This window comes from Chionomys nivalis, chromosome 18 (assembly GCF_950005125.1).
Source record: "Chionomys nivalis chromosome 18, mChiNiv1.1, whole genome shotgun sequence".
NCBI classification, from domain to species: Eukaryota; Metazoa; Chordata; class Mammalia; order Rodentia; family Cricetidae; genus Chionomys; species Chionomys nivalis.
This window is the reverse complement of record NC_080103.1, coordinates 37,832,629-37,849,128: the sequence shown is the minus strand read 5'-3', so window position 1 is coordinate 37,849,128 and position 16,500 is coordinate 37,832,629. Positions and strand designations below refer to the sequence as shown.

Below are 16,500 nucleotides of genomic sequence, written 5' to 3'. Positions count from 1 at the left end.
TTGATTTCTAGCACCCAGATGACTGCTAACAGCTGTCTATAACCCTAGTTCCATGTGATCCAGTGTATTCTCTGGACTCCTCAGACACTATGAACTTGGTGCACAGGCATACTTGCTGACAACCCCCTTACACACACACACACACACACACACACACACGAGAAAAGAAAAAGCAAATAAACAACTGAGGGTGTAGCTGAGTGAAAGAGCTTTTGCCTAGCACACATGATCCCTTGTTTGGTCCCCAGCACCATAAAAGAGTCGAGTATGGTATTTTATAGTACATCCAATCAAAGTTATGATATCCATATTTAAATAACATTTTTTGTTTTTGTTTTTTGTCTTTTGTTTTTTGAGACAGGGTTTCTCTGTAGCATTGGAGCCTGTCCTGGAACTCTCTCTATAGACCAGGCTGGCCTCGAACTCACAGAGATTCTCCCGTCTCTGCCTCCCGAGTGCTGGAATTAAAGAGTGCGCCACCACTTACTGGCATATTTAAATAACATTTATTCAGGTAACTTATGCAATGGAAATAACATTTTGTATGTAATTATCAACAAGATTTGATTTCTTATTTTCTATATATATCCATCTATACACATACGTACATACATACAATATTTAAGGCATCAATTTGGATGTACCAAGCACATAGTGTATTTTTTTAGGAAGCTAAGAAGATGCCTTTGACTGTGGGATTCACTCTGAGGTTCCTTGGGACAACTAATTTCCATTTGATCACTACAGGAAATTGGCCACATAAAGAAGAAGCTTTGTGAGCTTCCCACTGCAGTAATTTTTGTTTTCTATCCGCACAGCACCTCTGGGTTTTTTCACACCATGAACTGCTCCATTTCTCTGCAGGTCCCCACTGGGTGTCTGAAAATTTCATTCAGTTCTGACGCTAACTACCAAGAGTTAATGCAGGCACCCGAGGTTAAGAGCTCAGACCCTCAAAGTTGCTCTCAATTCCGTATGGCAATGACAAGTAATGGGTCTCTAGGCTGCCCACACTTCTGTGCACTTTGGCTACAAATTGGGGTTCCCCTCATTTGCTAATTTGTTGCAGCAGCTCTCAGAACCCAAGGAAGTACTTTCTTTACCATTACTGGCTTATCATAAAGAGTATTAGGGGAACTGGGGAGCAGGCTCAGTCAATAAAGTGTTTGCCCATAAAACATGAGGACCTGAGTTCAGATCCATAGGATCCGCATGAAAGCCAGGTTTGGGGACCTGTAACCCCAAATCTGGGGGAGCAGAGATGGGAGGATCTTTGGGGTTCATTGTTCAATGAGTAGAGCCGACATGGCAAGCTTTGTGATAGACTGTGTCTCAAATTATAAGGCAGTGAGATGGTTCGGTGGGTAAGGGTGCCTGCCACCAAGCCTGAGTTTGAAGAACTTGGTAGAAGGAGAGAACTGACTGCTGCAAGTTGTTCTTTGACCTTCACACACATGCTGTGGCAGTTATTTAGACACACACACACACGTGCACACACACATACACACAAATAATGAATAAATGTAGAAAACATAAACAAGTAGAAAGCTATTGGGTAAGAGACTTCTAACTCCATATGCACACATGTAAACATGTCCCCCACACATGAAAAATACCAGTAAGGCCACCAACAAAAACCTTGGTGAAGAGTATGTAATTTGATGTTAGGAAGGGTCTTTTTAAAAAATTGTTAGTTAATTATTTTAAAGACAGGGTTTCTTTGTATAACAGCTCTGTCTGGCCTCAAACTCACAGAGATCCGCCTGCTTCTGCCTCTCAAGTTCTGGGATTAAAGTTGTACGCTACCCACACTGGACCTAGGAAGGGTCTTTAGTGTAGGGTTTGCACCTTTGTGAACTTGTGGAATATGAATGTTTTTGCCATCCCAGACGCCCCTTGACCCTGAAGTTTACAGTTATTTGGTATTTATTTTTTTGAGAAAGGGTCTCAGGTTCAGGATTGCTTGAAGTTTACAGCTTAGCCCAGGCTGACTTCAAACTGTGGCAATTCTGCTTCAGCCTTCCATTGCTGGGATTAGGGGCAGGAGCCACAAGGCCCTCCATTTAGGCTTTCCGGGAGACTTATGACGTCGTGTGCCCTACCAAATCACTGGTCATCTGTGAGTCAGTCAGTTTCCAGTCTCTGTCTTCTTCCTGGAGATAGAAAGGTTTCCAACCTCAGTCCTATAGATCCCTTGATTGCTGGCTCTCACCCTGTAGCTGTATGTGGCTGCCCCCTCTTTCCAGTCCTGCCATTGGCACAATACACAGGGTTGTGTGAAAGGGGCTTATTAAAAAGAACAAAATGCTTGCTTCACCCCATCGTCTGGGAAATTCAAGACTTGAGGCTCTCTGTGCTGGAAGCCAGGACGAGAGGGCAACTGTATATACTTTTCACCTCACCACACCAGCCACACTCATGTTTTTTATAACTTAAAGACATTTAAAAGATTTAAATTCAGTATACAAGACTTTAGACATCAGTATAGCATTTTCAATCAAATGTTTTCATGATTCTCCTCCCCTGCCATCTTACACAGCGCCTGCTGCCTTTTGGTTCTCTCTTGTGTTCACTCCACACAGTTTCTTTTTTTCTCTAGCGTGTCCCATGCATCCTTTTGCTCATTCCTCATCTTCATAGCCCATTTTTACCGTCTCTTGGTCTCCTAGGTTTTCAGGCTCCACACACACTCACATACACACATCTCCACACACATCCACAGGCACACATATGCACACGCATTACAGGCTAAGACCTGCATTTGAGAGAGGACATACTGTATCTGTTTTTCTGAGTTTCTTAATATTATACTTCACTCAATATTATACTTCAGATCCATTTATTTTCATACAAGCTTTAGTTTTCTTTTAAATGAATAAAATTCCACTGTGCATACATGTTACATTTTCATTATCCATTCATCTCTCTTGGTTCCATTTCTTTGATGTTATGCACAAACCAGCAAAAGTTGTGGGTGTGATTGATGTCTCTGAGGGTAGGGAGGAGTCCTTTGGGTATATGCCTAGGAGTGGTAGAGTTGGGTCATATGGTAGTGCTATTTTTAATTTTTTGAGAAACCTCCAAATTGATTTTCATAACTTCTGTACTCATTTATACTCTGAAATTGGAAAAAAAATGAAATTTATGCTCCAGCAGTGCTGAGGCGTGCATGGGCAGCCTGATATGGCGGTTCTGTTGAATATGTTCATGTTGGGTTTTATGGTCTAAGTTGATGATGACAACTGACCAGGTCTATTTCTCAAGAGGGCACCAGATCTCATTATAGATGGTTGTGAGCCCCCATGTGGTTGCTGAGAATTGAACTTAGAACCCGTGGAAGAACAGACAATGCTCTTAACCCCTGAGCCATCTCTCCAGCCCATTTGTACTCTAACCAGCAGAAAATATGAGTTTTTATTTCCCACATCCTCACTAGAATTTGTTGGTATTTTTCTTTTTGTTGTTGTTGGTGTGTAGGAGGAACTGCTTGTTTGTCCCGACCGCTTAGCCCCGAAATAATCACATGGAAACTGTATTAATTAAATCACTGCTTGGCCCATTAGCTCTAGCTTCTTATTGGCTATCTCTTATATATTAATTTAACCCATCTCTATTAATCTGTATATCACCACGAGGTTGTAGCCTGAGCAAAGTTTCAGCATGTCTATCTCCGCTGGTGTCCCTCTCTCTACCTTCCTTCTCTCAGCATTCAGCCCAGTTTTCCCTGCTTCCCTAAGTTCTGCCCTATCAACAGGCCAAGGCAGTTTCTTTATTCATTAACCAATAAAAGCAACACAGACAGAAGGATCTCATACACTAGTGGTGGGGATTCGAGACAGGGTTTCTCCTCTGTGTAGTCCTGGACCTAGATTTGTATACCAGGCTGGTCTCAAACTCAGAGATCCTGTTACCTCTGCCTCCTGAGTCCTTGGATTAAAGGCATGTACCACCACCGTCCAGCCTATTGGTAGGTTTCTCGAAAACCAACATTCACTGTTCTGAATTCAGTGAGGCGGTATGTCAACGTAGTTTTAATCTACATTTCTCTGATGACGAGGGATGTTGAACACTTTTAAACAATATTTACTGAATCTTTGTATTTCTCCTTTTGATAACTGTCTTTTCACAGTTCTCTTATTCTTACTATACGTTGGGCATTTGTTATATGGAAGTCAATAAAAATGGCACCAGGGAACAAGGAATTCAATGATTTTATGACCGTTTCCACACATATGCCTGAACTGCAGGGGAGGAAATGTAGTTAGAATAGAGGGTGGCATTCTTTGCTAGGGACAAGCCTGGTCTCTGGCAGTCATGACAGGTGAGGCTTGGCCACCCTTCCCAGCATTTCAGTCAGAGTGAAATAATGGAATGCTAGCCAGCAAAAACTGACAAGAGGAGATTGCACTGGTATGGTCACATGGGAAAGAAGAAATGATAAAGGGGTCTGGTGACTCCCCAACTCCAATTTTAAGAGACCAATGCGAGGGTTAGGTTTGCCAAGAATGGGAGCTATGCTTACTTAAGCAGTCCCGGTCAGGGTGTGGTCAGAGCTGGCCCCTCATGGCGGTCTGAAGAGATTGTTCCTGAGGGGGCAGAGGATTCTCAGGACATGAGCACTTCTGCTCCATTTGTGGCCTCACCAGGATGTGTGCCTCGTGTGGAGGGTGTGTGTCCTGTCAAGGTGACTGTGGCTTTAGGACAATGAGTTATTTCTGTGCTCTCAGCCATACTAAAGGAAACAGACAGATGAGGTGGAGGTAGTGATGTTAGATGTTCATGCTTGTGCCTTGTGTCATGTTTAACAAGAACAACTTTGAAGTTCCCGCTGAATTGCATTTTGATTACCGCTGCCTATTTCGACTATGATTTTGCTTCATTAAAACCTTAATGATTTTGGATTTTCTTACCTTAAATTTTTATTTTCATTGCAATGTACCGTAATAAAATTAGGATAAAACCATTTGGTTAAAAACCTTCCGATTCAAAGCCAGTTGTGGTGGCTCATCTTTGTAACCCAGCATTCAGGAGGTGGAGGCATGGAGGTTGCTGGGAGTTGGGGACCTTCCTGGGCTACATGGTAAAACCTTGTCTCAAAGGAACCAAGATAAGAAGGGACTGGAGAGTCCGGCAGTGGTGGCTCCTAACACTAAGGAGGTAGAGGCAGGTGAATCTGGAGTTTGAGGCCAGTCTGGTCTACAGAATGAGTTCCAGAACAGCCAGGACTGTTATATAGAGAAACCTTGTCTTGGAAAACAAAAAACAAAAACAACAAAAAAGAGAGGGGGTGGGGTGGTGTTGGGAGCAGTGAGACCCTAGATCCTTGTAATCCCCTGATCTGAGTGCCTACAGCTGCTCTGAGCACGAGACCTTCAGGAGTTCCTGATGGTAGGAGAGTGGTTTCTGGTGGGTTTGACTGGGGCATGGCTATCTCTATATAATCTGCCCCTGAACACAATAAAGGGGGCATTCTTGGGGAATTCAAGGATGACCCGTGTTGCTGTCTCTTTGTGTGTGTCTGTGTATTTATCTTCCAGCCCCCTTGCCCGAAGCTCGGTAACTGGGTTCAAGCGCACAGAGCACAGACACGGGGGCGCGGTGCGGGGCAGGGTGGGAATGGGGAGATGGCTCAGTGAGAAAGTGGTTGCTATGAAAATATGAACCCCTGAGTTCTAGTCACCAACACCCATATAAAATGTGGGTGTGGCAGCACATCTGTGGCCTCGGTGCTGGAGGGGGGAGGAGGATGGGCTCCTTTTGTGTCAGCTGAATATAGGTGATAAATAAATGGCTCTGGAATGAATGCATTCAGTGAGAATAGGCTGCCTTGATTTCCTCCCTGCTCGTCTGTCTGTCTGGGTCTGTAAGTGTATTTTAGTTAGACTGAATGTGAGCTCTTTCACGATGAGAACTTCATACGGCACCAAGTCCAATTTATGTCCCTGAGTCCTCCATGAACCATACTATGTGATGACTTGCTTAAAACGATGCACACACGCACACAGAAACACACAGATACACACACACACACATATACACCTGTGGCATAAACTTATGTTCAGGAAATGATCTGTTGCAAGGTGGTTTGGGCAGTGGCCGTGGGTTGTGCAGATGTGGTCACTCCCATAAGCTTGGCGTCCTGACTCATTCCCCTTCTTGTCTAGACCAGGAATGGGTCTCCAGTTACTGCCGTGCTTCTTCTACACACAGGCTGCGAACAAATCCGAAGGCAGTTGATGCTGCTTTTTCCCCTTCTGTTTCTACCAGAAGGGACCAGGCCACCAAAAAAATATTTTGTAAGAAAACAGTTCCCCACTCTGTACCACCTGCTTCGATGCGAGCCAGGGCACGGGGAGTGATGCAACCCACAAGCGTGGAAGGGGCTGGCGGATGGGCTGTCTCGGGCTGATCTGATGTCAGAGCAGATCATGTGGTGCTCTGTAGGCAGCTGGGACTGGCCCGCGGGAAGCACATGGATTACAGTCTGAGGCTGTGATGGGAAAGTCGGTTCCTGGGCTGTTGTCTCATACACATCAGCGGGCGGGGAAGCTGGGGACTCCGACTCGCCCTGCTCAGGGCCCTTCCTGCTGCGTGGTCCCAGGCAATCGCCGAGAGAAGCTGCTGCTCCAGTAAGTGCTTCAAGAAGGTCTTTGTTCCGAGCGTTTGGGAAGCCGGGAGGAAGTGTTCGTGTGGATGGGGGGGATGTTGGAAGCCCTTTGTAAATCGTGCTCAGGATCTGGGCTGGGCAACATGGCTTTACATGCCATCCCGGGAGGTCAAAGGCAGCGCCCCGATGTGCAGATGGTCCCCAGTCCGGATTTTTTTTTTTCTTCATGTGATGTTTATTTTTTCTTTCTGATTTGCAGTTTCTGGTTTTTGTTTTTGTAATTTCGGGGTAGATTTTTCGTTTAGACCTGATTAAAGTGAATTGATTTTGGATTCTCTAACCTTGTGTGTACTTGTTTTCTCTGTGGCAAGCGAGGGGTGCGGAGAGGGTGGGAGCTCCCTCCCTCAACATCACTGCTTAAGATTCAGGTTGTGGTTATGCCAGAGGAAAATGTAGTGGTTGCCACCCATCCTTGCTTTGGGCGAGTGGGTGAAAAAAGAAGCAGGGTGGAGCAGTGGTAAGGACACTTGGTTAGTTTTGGTGAACAGTGGGGCTGCTAGGAGATTCTTTTTTTTTTTTATGGTTAAATTTTGCATTAGGGATTGTCAGCTGGCAGAACCCAGACAACGGCAGAAAAATGGAGGTCTCACTCTCTTTCCCAGCAAACAAATTATTTTTCTTGCTTCCAAAGCCCCACTAAGGTACTGCAGAGTTAGAAGTGCAGATTTCTAAGCACTGCTGTTTAGTGTTTTTTTTCTTTTTTCTTTTTTTTTCCCCCTGATGTCAGGAGTGCAATGCTAACTCATGCCTCAGGCTCTATCCTCAGCTCTCCAGCATCTTAGGTGTGGTCTTTTTGGAGTAGGAGAGCAGAGATGGAATACCATCTTACTGTTCCTTCCGGCGTATTACTCTCAATCTCTTTCAGAGACTGGAAATAAACATGTGTCCTTGGAAGGCAATAGGAGGGGAATTTAGGAGAACAGCTTGTTTATTTGCTCTGGCCTGAGACCCCTTTTTCCTGTGAGCTTTTTTATAGAGTTTTAGATCTAGCTGAATGGTGTCTCCTTGAAAGACAATACACAAACAATTAGGCTCTGTGTTTAAGCAATGGTACCTCCCTCCCCAATTAAAAAAAATAAATAAAGGAATAACCTCTTATAAGCAACAGGCTTTGACACTTTGGAGCCAAAAGACTGATTCCAGAAGCATGTAGGCACGGGATAAACTTTGGGCATGGAAGCCTAGGTCTCTTTAGATGTGGGTGACCCCCTCTACAGTTTTCTGCACTCCGTAGGTTCAGTCACAGAACACCAAAACAGCAGACAGGAGCTTGCCCCACCCATCGATCTGTGAAACATGGAGGCCTCCCTTCCCATCGCATCCCCCTGAATTGCATAAGCTAACGCAGAAACAGGGCTAGGATCCATCTTCCCAGTCTGGTGTGCCACAGGTGTAAGCCTTATGACAAGAGAAAATCGAGACTAAAGTGAAGGTTTTTCCTGCTTCCGCGCTAAGGAGTGAAGGTGGATTTATTCTGGAAAGGGTTCTACTGGTCATCACGAGCCACTTCACTCGGGGGAGCCCAACACGAAGAAGGTCTCTAAGCCAGCTCTCTCTGCCTCCTGAGATAAGCTGGAAACCACACCCCCCTTTTTGGTCCCATGCCAAGACAATCTCTCTGAATGTGGGGGCCTGATAAAATAATGCCCACCGTTCAACACATTAATGCCCCAAGCATAAGGCTGAGGAACCCTCACGTGCCTGCAGACCAGACCCTACTACCTGATCCTCAGGGAGATGCTCACTTATGGGTATTTTAGATTTTTGATTTTTTTTTAAAAAAATGTTAATAGCTGGGTGTGGTATGGTGGTGCACACCTTGAATCCCAGTGTTTGAGAGGCAAGGCCAGCTTGGTCAGCTGTGAGTCTGAAGCCAGCTTGGTCTGCATGGTAAATTTCAGGGCAGGCAGGGGTACATGGTCCAAAAAAAAAGGTTAATATGAAAAGATGGAAGAAAGTTATCAATTTTTTTCAGTCTCCTGTAAGCTTTGTGTAACAGCTGTCTTGTCAGATTAAGGAAACTGCAGGTGAGATCAGGGCCCAGCACACATACCACACTCTACTTCTCAGGGAAGGTACTAGACTAGAGCTGAGGACCTACAGTCGTCTCCATATTACAGGGAGGATGAAGATGAGGGACAGCTCTGGCATCCAGAGTGCATGACTCCAGCTTAGGACAGCTTCTTCACCAACTCAGCTGCAGGGGAGAGCATTTCCCTCTAAAAAAATGGTTTTTCTCTTTTCGGTTATTTTGCCTTTTATTAAAGCATATATTCCCAGGATAGTAAAATCACTGAAACTTCATGTTCCTTCCCAAATGTTGTCTTGGAAAAGATCACAAAGGCTTTATTAAAAAAATGGGACTAGCTGGGTAGTGGTGGCACAGGCCTTTAATCCCAGCACTTGGCAGGCAGAGACAGGGGTTCTCTGAGTTTGAGGCCAGCCTGGTCTACAGAAGGAGTTCCGCGACAGCCAAGGCTACACAGAGAAACCCAGGGATATGCAGGGAAGTCCTGTCTCGAAAAACAAAAATACAAGATAGAGTTGGGTGGTGGTGGTGCACACCTGCAATCCCAGCACTTGGGAGGCAGTGAGTTTGAGGTCAGCCAGAGCAAGTTCCAACATAGCCAGAGCTGTAACACAGAGCAACTCAGTCTTGAAAAACCAAAAAAAAAAAAAAAAAAAAAAAAAAAAAGAAAGAAAAAAATAAAATTGCAAAACCAACCAACGAAAGAAAGGAAAAACGTCTCTCCTGGTCTGAAGATGAGATTGTACACACCTGCTCCTTAATGTTTTCTGGTCTGGCTTTGTAGGGATGTGGACCACCCTGATTAAGGAGTTCAAGCATCATTCCACAATAACTGCAAATGCCACACCCACCAACATTTGTGAGCCTCCTATCTGGATAGTACTCTGAGTTATACAATATTCTTCATTTAATGCAGCTCTGTCACGGTGACAACTTATTTAAAACCATTTAAATGATGTTTAATTTGCTGTAAAGTTTCAGACTAATTTTTCTCTCTTTAAATTTATGCTGGGTCTAAAATGGACAAAAAAATACTTGTTGACTGACTAATGAAACAAATATATTCAACACTGCAATATCGGCTTATGAGTTTGCCATTTCTGTATTTCTCTCATTCACTGTGGTGCTGGGAGTTGAGCCCAAGGCCTTCTACATGCTGAGTGGGTACATGCTCTACCGCTAAGCCACATGCTCGTCTTTAGTGACATTTGAGAGGTCGCCAGGTGTGGTGGTAGAGGCCTTAGCAGGTGGATCCTTATGAATTGAAAGCCAGCCTGCTCTGCATCGTTCCTAGCCAGCCAGGCCTACATAGCAAAGACTAAATGGTGTTCCGTAATGTTATAAGCATCCCTCTGATAATTATTCAATCTAATTTTAGCCAGAGTGAAATTCACTTATTGCATCGCAATCAGTGTAAATATGAATCAGTGTCACATGTAGCTCATCTGTGTGTATGTAAAAACAACGAACACAAAATTAAGTTGCATGTTGTTTAATTACCTTTTATACAAACCTCAGTTTCGATGTAGAGGTTCTCTGATTATCTGTTTGTTGTGTAAATACTCGCTTTTATTGGGAGAGTGAGGGACTCCCTTTCATTCTAGACATTAAGCTAAGTGATATGTTGAGAGAAGTTTATTCTAGTGGCTTTGAGTAGTCCTAGTAAGAATGATTGAAACCCTGTTCTAAACAGCCTGCACTCTAGCTCAGAAACAAATGGCTGGATGTGTGACATTTCTAAATGGTGACATCGTTAGGGACCCCTCCAAATGATAACATATAACAAGGTTTAGATTACAGCAGAGGGGGGCCAGGAAAAGGAAAATAAAACACAAATTCCTTAATGTGGACAGAAACACCCCGTAAAGAGATCGCTTATTTTAATAAGGACAGCTAAGGACAAAGGCCACCCTCGCTCCCCCAAAAAAGTTCATTTGGGGCTCAACTCTATGACTGGCTGCTGTACCAGTTGTGAATTTTGCTGTTTGAGGTCTTAGGTTCTTTACCCAATCCATTTGGGCAGAAAGTGCAAGCAAATATCTCTTGTTGCAAACAAAGGAACAGATTTAAGTTCATGCTAATGTGTTCACAGCCAGAGCCAAAAACTTTGCAGGGTTATTACAGCACACTGGGCTCTTAGCCCATCCATCCAAGTGTTAGAGTAGACTGAAGTTATGGATCAGCCCATTGTCTGCAGTATCCCACGTGAGAGCCCAACGCTCCCAAATATGTTCACTGTGCTGGTGACTTCCCCAGATTCAACCTGAAACCTGAGATTAGCGTTTGGGATCAACAGGACTTACAGGTGCCATATATATGTCTATTTTGATTAGTGTTGATTTTTTTTTAACAGTTTCTTAAATTTCATGTACACCTAACTGTCTTGATTGTTTAGATGGAGTCCTTCCTTGTAAGACTGTCTATCGCTTTTTGGACCTTCGGTGTGCTGTAAGTCTTTAGCCTACCTTTGACCTTTGTCCTTGTAGAAGGCATTCAAACTCCTACATGAGCTACAACATGACCTTTGAGATGCCTGGGTAGGAAAATATTTCTGTGCATATTGATTTAGAGAAATAACCCTTGTCCTCCTTTGGAAAGACAATTCCACCCTTTAAGACTCAGTACTGACTTCATTGACATATTTAGATCCTTCACTCTATTCCACCAGTTCTGTGCATCAGACTAAGTGGTCTTTCATGGAGGCATCACGAGTTAGTGGTAGTAATAATGATTTGAGAAAAGATTTGCCCTATTTATTAATAGGTTGATGACTGAACACCTGTACCAAAACATAAGCCAACAAGGAAACTGCTTAAACCCAATTTATAAATAAAAGTTTTACATGGCACAGGAGCTTTAGAAACTAAGACCCAAGGAAGCAGGTAAACGTGCTTTCCCACCTTGCTGTGTGACAAGGGAAAATGTGGAGAGCTTCAATGATGCCTAGAAGCAGGGGAGACACAGCAGGTACAGGCTGAAGGTTGTGGGCCTGGGGAAGGTAACAAGATTCATTCCTTCAAAGTTCCTTCAAAGGCAAGACTGTTTCTTTCCTTCAGGCACAGGGTGGGTACCTCTCACAAGGGAGGATTAAGACCTAACTGGGAAGGTCACAGAATTCCCTTCTCCAACCTCCCTGGGAGGGAGATGGGCTCGATATCAGAGAACACACTCTCTGCTTTGGTTTCCTCAAATGTCAAGGTGTTATATTTTGGGGTTGTGTCTCCTGAGCCTCATCACTGTTGGGTACCTAGCACTTCCAATTGCAAAATACTGTTTTAGCACTTCACTCTAATGGTCATTTCACAGACGATAGATTGACTTGGCTGGCCACATGACTGTTAGTAGCCATCCCACACAGGCCCCTGTAAGTCAAAGGCTCTTTTTTTCTTTTCTTTTCTTTTCTTTTCTTTTCTTTTCTTTTCTTTTCTTTTCTTTTCTTTTCTTTTCTTTTCTTTTCTTTCTTTCTTTCTTTCTTTCTTTCTTTCTTTCCTTCCTTCCTTCCTTCCTTCTTTATTTTATTTTATTTTATTTTATTTTATTTTCTGAGACAGGGTGTTTCCATGTAGCCCTGGCTGTCCTGAACTCACTATGTAGACCAGGTAGAGCAGGTTGGTCTTGAATTCAGGGATCTTTCTGTTTTCAAAGGCATGCCCCACTAAACCCAGCTAAGACTCCGTTTCTTAAGACCCATTCCTATCAATTCTAAATTGCTGTAGAGTTGTAGTCACAAAGTTGAAGTTGCCATGGCACCCTTTTCATGTGTAGTATGCATTTGGTGTTTTGTGCAAGAGATTTTTCTTTTGTCTGTGTAGCTTTGGTTGTCCTAGAACTCTCTCTGTAAACCGTTCTGAGTCTGACCTTGAACTCACAGAGCTCTGCCTGCCTCTGCTTCCTGAGGGCAGTGCAAGAGGTGTTGGCTTGCAGAAGAAAATGCTTTTCCTTTGGATTAGATTTCATGACTAATAAACTATAGTATGATATTGTTAAAATATATGGAAAGTCATTAGATGTAAATATGCATCTTAGTTATGCTCTCGGTGTGTCTAAAAGATTCTTCTCAGGATGGCTAGTGGTTTTTTTTGGGGGGGGGAGGGGGTTGGCTTTTTTCTTTCCTTCTCCAGCATAGAATGGTCTTAATAAAAATAGCAGAATCAGATAGGCATTGGTGGTGCACGCCTTTAACGCCAGCATTCAGAAGGCAGAGGCAGGCTGATCTCTGTGAGTTCCAGGCCAACCTGATTTGCAAAGTGATTTCCAGGACAACCAGGACTGTTATACATAAAAACCCTGCCTTGGAAACAAAACAATACAAAACAAACAAACAGACAAACAAAGCCTACCCACCTACAAAAAAAGAAAATAATAGAATTAAATAAATGTGTCCTGGGGACTTCTTTAAGCAGCCTTCCTAACATGATAGCTTCCCCCCCCTTCCCCGCCCCTTTCCCTGAGACAGGGTTTCTCCATGAATCCCTGGTTGTCCTGGAACTCACTCTATAGATCAGGTTGGCTCTGAACTCAGATCCACCTGCTTCTGCCTCCTGAATGCTGGGATTAAAGGCATGTATTACTGCTGCCGGGCTTGAAACATGGCAGCTTTATCATCAAGTTAGCTCACAGTGCAGACTTCTCAAAATAATCTGACATGCTGAGCAAATACTTATTGGTTAAGTCTGAAGAGGTGCAATGCCATGCTCATTCCATTTCCCTCCTTTGTCAGTGTTCCCCATTTCCCCGAGCTCGAATAGTTCCTTGCCCACTCACCCTGCGCTTCCCTAGGTTTCTGGATAGGGTCAAATGTCTGCTTTCCAGAGTACCTGAGCTAGGGTGTTGGTTGTTGGCAAAATCGGCCACACTGAGAGTCCAGTTGGAGAAGTGAGGGCTGAAACTCTACCCCAGGAGTCCTTACCATTGTAAGCAAAAATAGAAAATAAAACTTAAGTGATTTGAACCAGACCGCTTGGGTATTATTATTATTATTATTATTATTATTATTATTATTATTATTATTATTACCAGTTCAGTTTCTTCAAGTCTGTCAGGCCATGCATTCAGAGCACACTTTATTGAGGTCTTGTTTTAGACATTTCAAAGTACTTTTGGAGTCTGATGAGGTGGGAAGCAGAGGCCGGTGGATCTCTGAGTTCAAGGTCAGGCTGGTCTAAAGAGTGAGTTCCAGAACAGCCAGGGACACATGGAGACACCCTGTCTCTCGAAAAAACAAACAAGCAAAATATACTCTTGATGTTAGATATGTGAAATAATATCTTCAGAAGCAGGAGAATCTTGACTTCAAGTCCAGCCTTGGCTATATAGCAAGACTCTGCATCATAGAAATGAAAGGGTTGAGCCACAGCAATGTCTTGGGCTTTATCCCCAGCATCGCTTTTTAGAATAAGCATAATTATGGTACTCAAGTGCTAATGAGAAAAATAGGCTGTAGAAATTGGACACGAATGTCCCCATTTGGTGTTGAAGTGCTGGCGCTGTAATTTGTGCCTTTCCCTGGGGACTTGATATTATTGGCTTTTATAACAAATAGGACATTAAACCATCCATAAGAGAACAGCGAATGAAAGAAATATTACACCTTCCTCGACGGGAAGCGAGCACACTTGAAAAGTAGATTCTCCTTATTTTTTAGTCACAGGAATATTTTGTTTTGCGCAGAAAAGACGATGACCGCCTCACGCTATACGTTTCTCACGGCAGCTTAGTTGTCATGCAGGAAAGCACACGGCTCTGATTCTAGCGGCACTTGTAGCCTCGACCTGCAGCTTTGTGTGCTTCATCCTGGGATTGCATGGTATCCAATTTCAGAATAAACCAAGTCCAGTGAGAACATTTGGCCCAGATGTTACTAAAAATAATAGTTGCTGTAAAATTTCACACAGAGAATAACATTCCAGCCCTTGCATTTGCTATGCAGGCTTGCTTCATTTTCCATTTGGGATTGAAAAAAGAATTTCAGGAAAAAAATATTTTAAAAGGATGTACATTGCATAAATGCCAGTATGCCGCTTCAGTCTGATCTTTTTTTTTCTTCTTCTATAAATAAGTAAATACTGTGTGTTTTCAGGTACTTTTGTGTTCAGAGTTTAAGTTGGAAAAATGATAACATCTCCCTAAAGTGAGCCAGCAGCTATTGCCAACTCCTCAGGACTTTGCTCAGACAATTAGGTTGGAAGGACACAAAGTGATCCCTAGTGTCTGGGTTGGTGTGACAAGCCTCATTTGGATCTGGGCTTTGAAGGGGTCTTAGTTTCTGTTTAAGGCACTAGAAAAGCAAACAGAGAGTGCCTTTGCCATTCCCACTGAAGAAAATCCCCAGCAGTTTTGCCAAGTGATGCAGAACTGTAAAAAGTTTTAATCAGAATAAATGAAACATGAGGTAGAGGGTAAGGGAACAACACAGGAACCCAGAATGTCAATCTTCAGGCCCTGGTATGGCTACAGCCTGGAACACTAGAATACAGGCCAGGACAGATGGCTGGGGATTTCTGCTTTAGGGTTGCCAGGGCAATTTGTAAAGTAAATGGAACAAGACACCAAAAGGAGATTGCTGTACCAAGTGGCTGACCATCAATTCCTGGTGATCAATTAGTTAATGATTAGTTCTGATGACACCTGATGCTCACAAGTGGCTGGATGCCCTGCCTTTTATGAATAATTTATATTTTAAAACACACGCTAGAGAGTGTCTCAAAATGCAAAAGATAAATAAGTTTTATTTCTTCCTCGAAGACAGCAACAGTTTCCAGTGCCATGCTGCCAGCTTCCACTTTTATATATTATACATACACAGCAATCATTGGTAGTTGTTTTTGATTTTTAAGAAATTTCTATATATTTATGTTGATTTTTAATCTCTTTTGGTGTGTGTAGGTAAGTGTGGCTGTGTGTGCCACTGTTGTGCTCATAAAGGTCAGAGGGCAAGTTTGAAAATTTGTTCTTTCCTTCTACCATGTGGGCTCTGAGCGTTAAACTCGAGCCACCAGGCTTTCATGGCAGTTGCCTTTACCTGTGAAGCCATCTTGTTCACCCTACTTTTGATGTTTTTGAGACAGAGACTCATGGAGCCTTGAATATGTTATGGCTGAGGGTGACCTTCCTGATTATCACTTTAGTACTGGGAGTATGGATGTGTGCCCCATGCTTGGTTTATAGCTGTTTTTTAATATAGGTACAATTTATTCATATTTCAATGACTTATTAGCTTATTTACTGAGATAGGGTCTCACTATGCAGCCCCGGATGGCCTGGAGCTCACTATGTAGACCACACTGGCCTACAGCTAACAGTCTCCTAGTTTGGAAAATTTCCACAATAATGAATCCATTCGCCATTCTGGTGCCATTTATATCTTCTTTCTGAGTCCACCTGTCATCTCTCTCTGTCTCAGTCTCTCTCTCTCCTCAGCCTTTTCTGTCCTTCCTTCCTGGAGTACTTGTTTATTTATTCAAATTTTTAATTACATTTTATTTAGTGTGAAGTGGAGAGTTGGCTCAGTGGTTAAGAGCACCGACTGCTCCTCCAGAGGTCCTGAGTTCACTTCCCAGCAATGTTTAGTGGGTTTGCAAAGGCGTGTACATGTGCCACAGCCGACCGGTGGAGTCCAGAGGAAAACTCTCAGGAGTTAGTTCCCTCCTTCCACTGTGTGAGTCCTGGGAATCGAACTCAGGTTGTCAGGAGTGGCAACAGGTGTCTTTATTTGGAGGTGCTTTCCTGGAGTATTTAAAAATGAATACTATTGAGGGCCAGGCTGCTCCTTAGCACAACAAAAACAAAGCCCCAAACAGCTCAG

At 43.4% G+C, this 16,500-nt stretch overlaps 1 protein-coding gene across 3 annotated transcripts in view; it reads left to right on the top strand.

The window, feature by feature from the left end:
* The window catches only part of Ank2 (ankyrin 2), a 532,749-nt gene that overhangs the window by 82,576 nt on the left and 433,673 nt on the right, over window positions 1-16,500 (top strand). Inside the window, exon 1 of one of the 3 annotated variants that reach the window (XM_057793906.1) lies at window positions 6,445-6,629. The exons of 1 other annotated variant lie outside the window; for it this stretch is intronic. The gene's annotated coding sequence lies outside the window, so the exon portion shown is untranslated. Of the gene's footprint in view, window positions 1-6,444; window positions 6,630-16,500 lie in introns of those variants that run through there. One more of the 3 variants, XM_057793908.1, reaches the window with a different exon arrangement.